Source organism: Agelaius phoeniceus, chromosome 5 (genome assembly GCF_051311805.1).
Source record: "Agelaius phoeniceus isolate bAgePho1 chromosome 5, bAgePho1.hap1, whole genome shotgun sequence".
Lineage (NCBI taxonomy): Eukaryota > Metazoa > Chordata > Aves > Passeriformes > Icteridae > Agelaius > Agelaius phoeniceus.
In genome coordinates, this window is record NC_135269.1 from 14,040,578 (window position 1) to 14,052,036 (window position 11,459).

Here is an 11,459-nt window from a genome sequence, read left to right on the forward strand (position 1 = left end):
AAAATAGAACCTGCATCATTTTTATTTTACAAGGTATCTTAGAGGTGTGCAGAAGAAAAGATGCATATTTGTGTCCATGTGAATGCAGCACATTTAATCCATGCTTTTCCCACAAGCAGGGGTTGACTTCTGAGGTAAATGCAGTTGGACACCAGGCTGTGCCTCTGAGCCATGGTGTGATCCACTTCTCTCTCTCTCTGTGACAGAACCTCAGCAAAATCTAGGTTTTGGAAGTCCATGGTTTGCACCTCAGATATGGAATAAGGGACAGTGATTGTGTGGAAGCAGCACAGGAAAAAAGACAAGGAAGGGATGCGAAGATTGTGGGGGGGAATGAACCCTCCGATGTTACTTAGGTCTGCTGTTGAACAATTCTCTGCCAAGTCATCAGAAGGGTGTCCTGGACAAAACATTTCTAAAAGGAACCTTTCTAGTGCAATTTGCTGCATTTAATAGCTCTGATGTGAGGCATCTTGGGTGTGTACAGAAAATGGGCAGGATTAACAGCAGTTTCTATTGGCACACCCTGAAGAAACTGTCTGATGTCTCCTTCTGAAATTTCCCTGTTGGTTTTTGATGGTAAGGCTGTGAGCAAAGGCAGATGCGGTGCCAAGGTTGTTTCTACTACCTGGCTGATAGAGTGTGTATAATAAATAAATATAAATTAATTTATACATGTATTCACATATTCATATATTTAAATGTCTTTATAAAGAAATCAGAGGGTGTTCTGCTGTGTTATAATGTCATATGCTCATGGCCAGCCAGAAAGGGAGTGGAGACCATTGCTAAGTGACAGTCTTTGCAAAAACTCTTATTTTGTTTTCTTTCCTCCCTCTTGTTTCACTTGGGTGTCATTGCTTGTCCTTAGTGATGTATCCTTTCTGGGATGGCAGCTGTTGGATGCTGGATAATTGTGCAGTGCCTAACAAAGAGAGTCAGAATCCACCTTGGGCCAGGATTAGTTACAATTCAACTGTCTGTAATATTTTTACCCATGCTATTTGAGTAGAATAGAATTTCCCATTCTATCCATTCCATTCCAGTCCCAGAAGATGGTAGGGATAACTCCTTCCTCTTTCCCTCTTGTTGTCCTGCAGACTCAGCATGGAGAATGCTCTAACAGCCATAGATGTTTAGGAAGGATGTATTTCCTTGGCTGTGGGTCATGCAAGACTGGAAAGCACAGCAAATGAAATCAATTCTTCTGCTCAGAACAAAATGTGAAACTTGTGATCTTTATTCCCCAAATATGTGGGGTAAGGACGTGTTCATTCCCTTTAGCCACATGTGCAAGCAGTGAGGAATGAAAGCCTTTACATCACTCCCAGAATATGTGGCTCATTTTACATTTCCACTTTGTGTTTCTCGAGCATACAAGAGTAGCAGAAAGCTGTATTTTTATCCTTGAGCTCTTAGCACAGGGAAGTTAATCCGGCATTCCTGACCGCCAGGAGGAGCTCAGACACAGCCTGCAGCCTCAGCCTCCTGCCTCCGAGCCTGCCAGGATTCCTCCAGAGAGGGAACTTCAATCGGAGCAATGCAGGAGCAGCCACCCCTTAATGCTGCCAGTGCTGCCATTTGACCGAGGAATGCACAGAATAAAACTACATCTGGAAAAGGTAAAACGAGCCAAACCCGAGGGCAGGTGGGACAATGTGCCATGGGGAGATGCTGGGAAGTAAGAGAATGTGATTATCCATCATGCTGTGAATGGCTTTGTTTATACAGAGAATCCTGGCCTCAAACTTCACTTCCAAAATCTGTCTTTTCCCCCTTGGTAAAAAAAAAAAAAAAAAGGCAAGGTGGCATAAACACCAGCTGGCAGCCAGAAGAGGGGAGTGTTCCCATGGTACAGTGCTTTTTAAAGTTTTAGTGAAGCTCTTTATAGGCCACTCAGTAATGCCACTCTCTTCACTAATGTGAATGTTTCCAGTTATCCAGGGGCGGCAGAGAACAAATTTGTAAGTTAAAGCCTGGAAGTTTTTATTGTGGAAATGATGCTTGATTTCACAGAGCACAGAGCTTCACCTTGCAGCTGCTGATTTTCCTCTTCTATGACAAAACAGGACAGAGCCACCAGCATTGAAATTGATGAAGAAATTGTTTTAACAATTTTCTGCAAAACTGCAGGATGAATGAGAAGAACCCACTGCCTGTCAGATGTGTTCTGCTCTCTATTTTTGTACTTGTTTTAAAATCTAGTATTCAACATTGCCTCAAGACTAACCCATTCCCTTTTCACTGAGGCAAGACACTGATGTCTGTAACCCAGTGACTGTGGGTACCTTTCTTCTTGCTGAAAGAAATCAGTACTGAACAGAGTCTTTTTTATCTTGGCTGAGCTCTTATCAGACCATCTCCCTTTATATTGCTTCCTTCCCCAGCCATTGTGGAAACAGACATCCTGCCCAAGGCACCGAAATCCGCAATCTGCTGCTGCTTCTGTGGAGCCTCTGGAATTTTGCCAGCAGCCCCTTGAGGTGGTCCCAGATGTGATTGCTTTTTCTGTGCTACCCTGAAAATATCCGGTGGAAACAAAGGAGAGCTACAGCTTTGGAGGCCAGCACTTCCTCTGCTCTCAGGGATGTACAGTGGGAGATGTTAGGCACAAGGTACCCCAGAGAAATCATGACTGAAATGGCAGGGTCACAGTCAAAGGGATATTCCTACAATAGAATAAAGCCAATCTTTTTATTGCATCTCTCAGCTGGTCCTCAAGTTTACCTCCAGTTCTCTTGAATTCAGGAGATGTGTATGGGATGTCTTTCCCACAGCATTCTTCTGCAGGGAAAATGCAAATTCCTTGCACCTATGTTGTGTGTGAAAGGAGATTAGGTTTTAATACTGCTTTCCTTCAGTGGAGGGAGGGGGGGGGCAGGAAGCAAACAATTCTATTTTTATTTCAAAGTAACTTGTGCTTAAAATAGCCACTGCCTTAAAATAAAACCTTTTTTTTTTTTTTTTTATTCAATAGCTTTTTTTGGGGGAGAAGGCTGTGGGAGAGAGGAGGGACGTGAAAATACCAACTCGTGACAGTTTTTGTGTTTTGGATCTGTGGGGGGTTTTGGATCTGTGGGGGCTATTCTGGTAGACTTGGAGTTTTCAGTAGTCCTTTCTATCAGCAAACCAACACTGTAGTCCTGGCTGTTGCTGTCAGTGGTTGAAGATACCCATGTGAAGGCAGAGCAAATGCATCTTCCTGCTGGGTTTCCTTGTGTCATGTGTTACAGCCTTTTATTTTTTACTTGGTTCTTTGATCTTCCCTGCAGGTTTCCTGCTCCAGGTTGCCTGACAGAGTTCCCCTAGCCTGCTTCACTCCACAGGTGTTTGTGCATGCTGTAAGACTTTCAGAAGGATTTTAGACCCATCATCAGTTTTTAGGCATTCACTCCTTGAGGAAGCACGGGTGAGAATCCAATGCCATCTTCACTGTGGGTTTATGGTTGTTGCTTAAAGTGAGTGTTGAGTGTCATAGGAAAGAAAGAAAAAGTTCAAGTATCTCTTTGTTGGGATCCATCTTGCAATCTATCTGTCATTAAAATGAAATTATTGGAGGGAATTCAAAAGAAGAGAAGAAATAAAATATGGTTCCCAGTGAAAGCTACATATGTCAGTCTCAACAGTTCCAGAAATCCATGTGTTGTTCAGCTGGGCTGAAGAACTGTTACCCCTGAAGGCACTTTATTGCTACTTTAAACTATGGAAAACCTCTGCTCTGCAACTTGTTTTCCACACCGAAATACTTAGAGAAAGCTGATGTTGCACTTGTCCCTTGGGTTTTGTAGTGTCTTTTGGAAGAATGTTTATGTAGACCCTGAAATTATTACAGATTTTTCAGGACTGCAATTTATTGTGTTACTCTCCCTCATGTCTCCTCACCAGTCTGCAGATAAACCCAGCCAGCTTTCTGAGATGCAGCTCTGGCTGTCCTTGGGGCCATGTGGTAAGGTTGTCATGTTGGGGATGTGAGGCCATGTCCAATATGGCCTTCAGGTTTATTTCCAGAAACAGAAGTGTATCTCTGTGGCATCTGTTCTGTTAAATATTGACTTTCTATTAGCAGTGTTAGAGGTAAGGAACCTCCCTGGAAAAAATCAGCTCATGGGGATCTGCATGGCATTTCCATGACTGGAGCACAAGTTTTTTTAGTTTGTTTTTAAATTTATTTATCTTTTTAAGTTGGGACAGAGAGGTGTTTTGAAACATCTTCTCATACAAGGCAGGAACATCAAAAAACAAAGCACAGGGTACTCAGTCCTTTGCAAGCAAGACTGATAAAGCAGAGCACCTTAGTGACTGAAGGTCTGAGATGCATTTTAAACAATGCCTGCCTATTTGTTGTTACTTTTCAGAAAACGCCCTGACCTTGCAGGCTTACAGATGGGTTTTTCTTAACACTGGGTGCAATGCCAGCTCCAGCCAGAAACACAGCACCCCCTGTAAGCAAACAGCCTGAAATAAAGGGTCAGAGGTGGTTGTGAAGAGTCAGAGAGCTTGAGTCCAAAGCATGATGAAAACTTCTACATGAGAGGAAGATGCAAGAGCTAAATCTGATGGTCCATGGTGATACACATACTGAATTTGCAGCCAAGGAGGAGGTAAGTTCCTTTGTGCATTTGCAAGCACACAACGCCAGTCTACAATTGTTGCATGTGGCACAGTCTTGGCTCTTTGCATCAGAAGGGGCACTGTAAAATGCTGTGAGGTGAGCTCTGTGCCTGTCCCTCTGCCTGTGGTGTGAGCTGACTGCTAGTCAAGGAGAGCCCATGCCAGCTGATGGGAAGGATGCATTTCCAAGGGCTGATGCTCCACTCAATACCCATTTGTTCCAGAGCATTTCTGCCAAGGCTTCCATGAGGAATGTGTGGGTGGGAGCTCTTGCCCCATCTCATACACGTGTCTCACCCAAACCACAGCAAAGGAGAGACACAGAAGCAATGCTGTGCTGAAGACACCAAAAGAAGCTGGCTGCAGAGCAGGGCCCTCTGTTGCCCCCCCGGGTCCCCAGCCTGGCAACCTGAGAGTTGACTGTAGCTATTTCATTTCCAGGAAAGAGGCTGATGCTATTGACCCTGAGCATTATTTGCTTAATGAAATACAGGGAACTGAGGGGTGGGGGCTAGATGTGAGCATCTGCAGCTTGTATTTTCATTTGCTGTGTTTCCAGAGCAGCTCCTCTTCTGTGGCAGACTGCAGGAGTGGGCAGGTAAAGCTGCTTCTGAGGGAAGCAAGTGTCTCACCTCTCAAGTGTCTCACTCCAAAGGCAAAGGCAGGGGAGACACGAGTGAAAGCAGCAGCTCTGGAAAGGGAATTAACAGGGGAATTAGAGATTAAAACATCAGATTGAAAAGGAACAATAAATCCCTGTTGGGAAATATAACTGGGGGGTAGAGCAGGAACAGAATGCTGGTTTTCCTCCCTCTCCTTCCCTGGAAGTGTTTTGCAAGAATGCCTCAGCACTGCCAGAACACTGATGGCTGGTAGAGACATCCCTGTTCCAGGGGTGTCATATGCTGGAATGCTCTGCATTGCTGCCTGCAGCCCTTACAGATGCAAACCACGTGGCTGGAGCTGTCCTGCCTGATGAGGAGCCACACTCTTAGTACTGCCAGGACCTTGCAGCAGGACAGTGTTTTGCCAGATGCCCTTAGCCCTCAATGGCTCTAGAGAGCCCCTCGTGTCTGGGCCCTGCCTGTGACACTGAGCCTGGCTGTCACCTTGTCCCTGTGGCCCAAGCAGAGCAGGGACTTGGCTGTGAGAGCAGACTGGCCTCAGCCTGAGCTGCTGGACCAGCTGGGCTCTGCCAGGGCTGCTCGTTCCAGCAGCTTTGCTACTGAAAGCAGAGGGGGAGGCAGGTCATGTATCAAGCTGACTTCTGGATAGTGTGGCATCTTTGTTTGCTAGAAAGCCCAAATGGATTTGCAGATTCCAAAGAAAATGCCATCTGCCTCATTACTGAGCTGCATTCTGTTCCTGCTCTACCCCCCAGTTATATTTCCCAACAGGGATTTATTGTTTCTTTTCAATCTGATGTTTTAATCTCCAATTCCCCTGTTAATTCCCTTTCCAGAGCTGCTGCTCTCACTCATGTCTCCCCTGCCTTTGCCTTTGGAGTGAGACACTTGAGAGGTGAGACACTTGCTTCCCTCAGAAGCAGCTTTACCTGCCCACTCCTGCTGTCTGCCACAGGAGAGGAGCTGCTCTGGAAACACAGCAAATGAAAATACAGCCACAAAGTTGTACAGGTCCTGCCTTTCCCACCCTGTTCCTGTGAGCCAGATATTAAACACCTGAGCTGGCATGCTGGGGCTCTGGGCTTTTCAGGAGACACCAAACCAGGCTGGAGGGTGGCATGGTGTCTGTGCTTGCCCTGAGTCCTTTGCAGGACAACTCTCTCCAAAGCAAAGTAAGGAAGGAGAATGTACACATAAGCATTGCTGGCCTGCACAGAGCTTGGCCAAGGTCTGTGCTGCCTTCATGCTCAACTCCTTGCTCTGAAGAACCTACAGCAAAGCAGGAAGAAAAATGGCCCTGGCTGCTTGCTTAGCAGAGATGAACAGTTGGTGGCAGCTGAAAATGAGGCTTTTAGTGACAAGGTTGTCTTTCCCTGCAGGTGGAAGATGTCTGGGAGGAAGGACCAAGGCATTCTGCATTTGAGGAGCTTCCAGAAAAGCCTGACAATTGCATATTTCAGAACACGTACTCTCAGATGAATAACCAAAATATTTAAGGCTAAGTCAGCCAGTGATGTGGCACAGCAGGGACACAGCGTTTGCACTCGAGTGCCAAATCCACACCCCCCCTCCGTGTCCCACTGTCTACGGCGTGTGCTGTACAACAAGTCCCTTCTGTCCCACAAAGGGCTGTGTTTCCTGTGGTTTGTCCTGTGGTGCCTATTTCTCAGCTTTTCCTGCTGAGAGGATGCAAGAGGATGCCATGGCTGGACCGGGCGGGCGGCAGCAGCAGGATCGTCCCTGCTGGCTCGTGCCAGACCCTGTGCAGCTGCAGGGCTCAGTGCCAGGGGCAGGGGCTCTGCCTGTGCTGCAGAGAGCCTGGTTCAGCAGCAAAACCCTCAAGCTGTCTCCAAGGCCTCCTAGAAAAACCATCTGCAGCATTGCACTTGGGTGGGAGCAGTCACTGCTGGATGTGCTTGCTGGCTCGTTCATCCGTGAGACGCATGAATGTCTTCCATTCTCTCCCCATGGCATGGGGACAGGGCACCCCCAAAGGCTTCACCTCGAGGATCCCAGGCTCCTCACTGCTTGAGGGTGTGATCAAAGTGCAAGGGTTTGTGTTTTCTTTCCTTCCTTACCCTAGAGGTCTTTAGCTGAAGCTTGCTGAAACTTGTGGGAAGACTTGTTGGCTTCTCCATGGAATGAAATGATGGCTTGCTTCTCCATCAGCTACATGTCTGTGGCATTCTGCTGGTGCCTTTTTAGGTTACATTTCTCAGGATAAAACAAAAAGAGTGTAGGGGAGGAAAGGGAAAAAAACCCCAAGAAACATTTTCCTTAATCTTTCCTTTGCCTAAAAGAGCATTAGGTGGCTGGAGAGGGATGAGAGAGTTACAGGGATTGCCAGAATTTAGTGATTTGGTACCCTCTGCACCTGCTGCTGAGCAGCCACCTGTTAAATAGAAACAGTTGGATGCATGTGGAATAATCTCTTAATACTGCTCCTACTGTCTTGTCTCCACTGATATGCAGGATATGTTGCATCTTCTTTCTGGATATACTTTATGAGAGTACAGCAGGAGGCTAGATGTGTTTTCCATGTGAGTACAGTTGCATAATGCATGACCCATTGACCTGGGGCTTGGATCTGGCCTGTTTGAGCTGGAATGGTAACTTTTCCCACCAAACTGGTAGTGGGATGCCTGTTGGGGGCACCCAAAGAGACACTGGGAAAGGAGAGGGTGATTGTTTGACAACCTTGGCCATGTTGGTGAGTCCAGGAAGCAACACTGACCATGACCTCCCTCTTTGTTGGTCCCTGAATCTCTCCAGAGCACCAAAGGGCCAGGTCAGCTGTTATCAGAGGCTGCAGTGGGATGGAAAGTGGCTGGCAGGGACTGGCAGCTCCTGGTAGTGGTGGTGAAGTCTGGGGATGCTCAGCATCTGCTGATTGAAAGCACTCTTGGTGGTCTAGAGGTCCAATTCTGAACAGGACTGAGAAGTATTCCTGACATCTGTTTAACTCATCCCAGCTGATTATGTTCCAGTCCCAAGCTTTGACAAGTGCAGAAGCCCACAAACCAGCGGCCTTGTGCCCCTGAAAACTCATCTTTGCGTGGCAATAGAGACCCACATGGTCCAACAGCACTGTGACAAGGAACAAGGGCTTGGCCCCAGCTGGGTAGTTGCTCCCCTTGGAAGTTTTTCCATTTCTGGAAGGAGAGCCTCAGCTGGTGCAGCCTGTGCTGGTCCCAGTGACATGTGGAGGCTGTTAGGTGCTTACATCAATCACAGCATGCTAGTTTATTTTCTTTCTCCTTGGATGTTTTGTAATGCCTTCTCAATTCAATGGCTAATACTTTTCATAATTACATTTCAGTGGCTGCATCAATCTGGAATTTGTACAGATGTCCTGAATTTTGCAATGTTCTCACTTGCATGAGGCACCTCTCACAAAGCACTGATGCCAACAGAGAGGGTGTCCCACGAGGCAGCCCCACTGCTGAGAGTGCTGCAGCCCCTGCCAGAGCAGTGAACTTCCTCAGGCTAATGGTCTCCTTGTCCTGCCTCTACCTGGGGAGCAGCAGGTGCCCTGAGCAGCCCCCTTGTTCTCCTTGTCTCACATGGCAAGTCAGCTGGGCACAGAAACAAGCAGAGGTTTGTGGTGCCTGCACAGCAAGGACTCCCAAGATGCCAGGAGCTAGGGATACACTGGCTGGGATTGTTTTAAGGCATCCAGGAGAGGAGCTGAATTCAGATCTTCCATATTCAGGATGGTGACTCCTTGGCACTGGCCACAGTGACCCCAGATCCAAGGGCCTCACAGGGCTGCAGCTGAGTCCTGTGAGGGAAAGTCCTCCCTTCCTCTCTCCATGCATATTCTGCATCTGTGCTGAGCTACAAGGGAAAGAAAGCACATGGTATTTCTTCCTTTGTGCAGCCTGCAGTGGAGCCTTGCTGGGCTGCCCTGGCTCAGTGCAAAGGAAATCTCCTCCTGAGACGCCCCGCTGGGCTCGGATTTGCTTCTGAAGCAGGAGATGGAGTGACCTCTGTTTCAACATGAACAATCCTGGTTTAGTTCCTGCCCCTCCACTGATGCAGGTCTTTATTAGAGCTGACTGGGTCCATAACCTCTGCTGGCTGCAGGCTCTCCCTGCTGCTGGTGCTGTGTGAAGTGCTGTTTGTACTTCCTTCCATTCCTGCTGACCTTACCTGCCAGGAATGATGCAATCAGGCCGACAAGATCATAGGGAGGTTCAAAGTCCAGGATGGAAAAAGGAGAGGGAGGGGGGTGAAAAAGCACCAAAAATAGAGTTTTCAAGGCTGAAGGTTATTTCAGTGTGTGGCTCAGGGGACATCAGAGGCATGCTGGAGCCTCCAGATTGGGGGGGAACATCCATTTGGTGCCTTTCATTTCCTGTAGCTCTCTGTACCTAAGCAATCACAACTTGCAGCAGTGTTGAGTCCACAGACTTCAGGGAAACCCAAAGAGAAGTGAATCTGTGAGGGCTGGTGGAGCCCTGGCTGCTGGAGAGGGAGGGGTGGCAAGGACCATCAGCAAAGGCTGCTATGAGTGAGGGGAGCTCCTGGAGGCCTCTGCAGGGACATGGCTGTGGGGAACAGCCACAAGCAGTGGTTGGGATGTTCTGAGTGGCCTTTGGGAGAAGCTTCTCCACAGGATGGTGCAGCACTGGAACAGGTTACCAAGAGAGGTCAGGGACTCCAGAGGGGGTTTAAGACTTGGCTAGACAAAGTAAGGGATGATCTGAGCAAGTGTTAGCAACAATCCTGCTTCTTATGGGAGACAGGGCCAGAGGCACCCAGAGATCCTTCCCAGCAGATACTTCCATGACTGTACTTACATTAAAATTGAATAAACATGCCCTTGTGTTGACTTAACCTTCCCAGTGAGCATGTTGATCTGGTTTTGTTGACATGCTTGTTCCTAGAATCCGATTCTCACTAAATACAGGTGAAAATGGGGGGTGGCCTGTATGTTACCTGAAAAAAAATAGGAGTTAGGTGTTTGATTAGTTTCTGGTGCCATCCCTCTGGCTCTGGGGAGCTGGCAGGCGCTGCACTGCCTGAGATGATATGGTGCCATGTTATATAAAAAGACACATGCTGTCCTCACAAGTCACTGCTCCCTGTTAGCCAGGACAGACCAGGACGTGTGTTCCTGTGCTGTCCCATGGGGGGTGAGGTAGAGGTCAGAGAAAACCCTTCTTGTTCCCCTTCCTTCCATCAGAGGCCTGGAAAATGGTAAGGAATTAATCTGAAATTTTGTGTAGTAAAATATAAATCCCCATTGCCTGCAAATTGCTGGATAAGAGCCAAAAAAGGCCTAACAAGGAAAAATGTTCCTTCCAGCATAATTGTATATTTGGCCTATATTTTATTAAATGAGTAACAGCTGAGCAGAAAGGCCAAAAGGAGAGACTCCCCCCACCCTGGGGTATGTTCAAGGCAGAGGTTGGGCTGTGTGTGAGTCAGGTGCCAAAAAGGGTGATTTAGCATAAAACACTGAGGTTTAACTGTGGATTAGACTGTGTAGCAACCAGAGTGAGTGACTAATGCAGGTGCAAAGGGTTGTTGTTTTTTAATGTTTAAATTTCATTTTGAATTCCTTGAAGGTGGGAAGAGAAGGAGCAAACCCAGGCTCTGAGGTCAAGTCTGAGGGGAACTGGAGGCCTGAGGTGATAAATCATCAGCACTGCAGTGAGATTGAGGGGGAAACTAATGTAATATATGAAGCAATACAGAAAGAGGAATTTTATTACTTCAGTCAGCTCTCAAAGGATTCCACTCCAGATGGTTAAAGCAGGGTAGATCAGGAACCCCTATTGGTGGGGCCCACCATCTGACAACAGCAAAAGCAGCAGAGGGTTTCTTCTGACTCCAGCAGGAGTTTCACCAGGAGAGACCTGTCTCTATAGCAGGATGGTATTAGTAATACTAATACCAGCTGTCTTATAGAGACAGGTATCTCTTATAGAGACCTGTCTCTATAAGACAGCTGGTATTAGTGAGAAATTACCTCTTGGTAAGGAAAGCTGGTCATGAGCGTGGCCATTTTGGCATTTTCCCCCATCCAGGAAATGTGTCGTGTTCTCGCAGAATATTTATGGAGAGGCTTAGGGATCAGTCTGCAGCTCCAAAGCACTGCCTGGTTCTGGATGATGGTGCCATTGGCCTATTGCTGATGGGAATCCTGGCTTTGATGAAGAGCCCACCACAGCAGCCCTGCAGAGCAGCAGCCCCAGGGATGAGTAACAGCTCCCA

The 11,459-nt window shown here is 47.4% G+C and overlaps 1 long non-coding RNA gene across 2 annotated transcripts; it reads left to right on the top strand.

Moving 5' to 3' along the window:
* The first annotated feature begins 1,366 nt into the window (after positions 1 to 1,366).
* Positions 1,367 to 3,649, top strand: LOC129120089 (uncharacterized). Of its 2 annotated transcripts, none has more exons than XR_013182213.1 (3): positions 1,367 to 1,622; positions 2,388 to 2,615; positions 3,273 to 3,649. It is a non-coding gene; the product is annotated as an uncharacterized LOC129120089 (long non-coding RNA). The 2 variants fall into 2 exon arrangements; XR_008534180.2 differs by having other exon boundaries at positions 3,327 to 3,649.
* Positions 3,650 to 11,459: the final 7,810 nt, after the last annotated feature.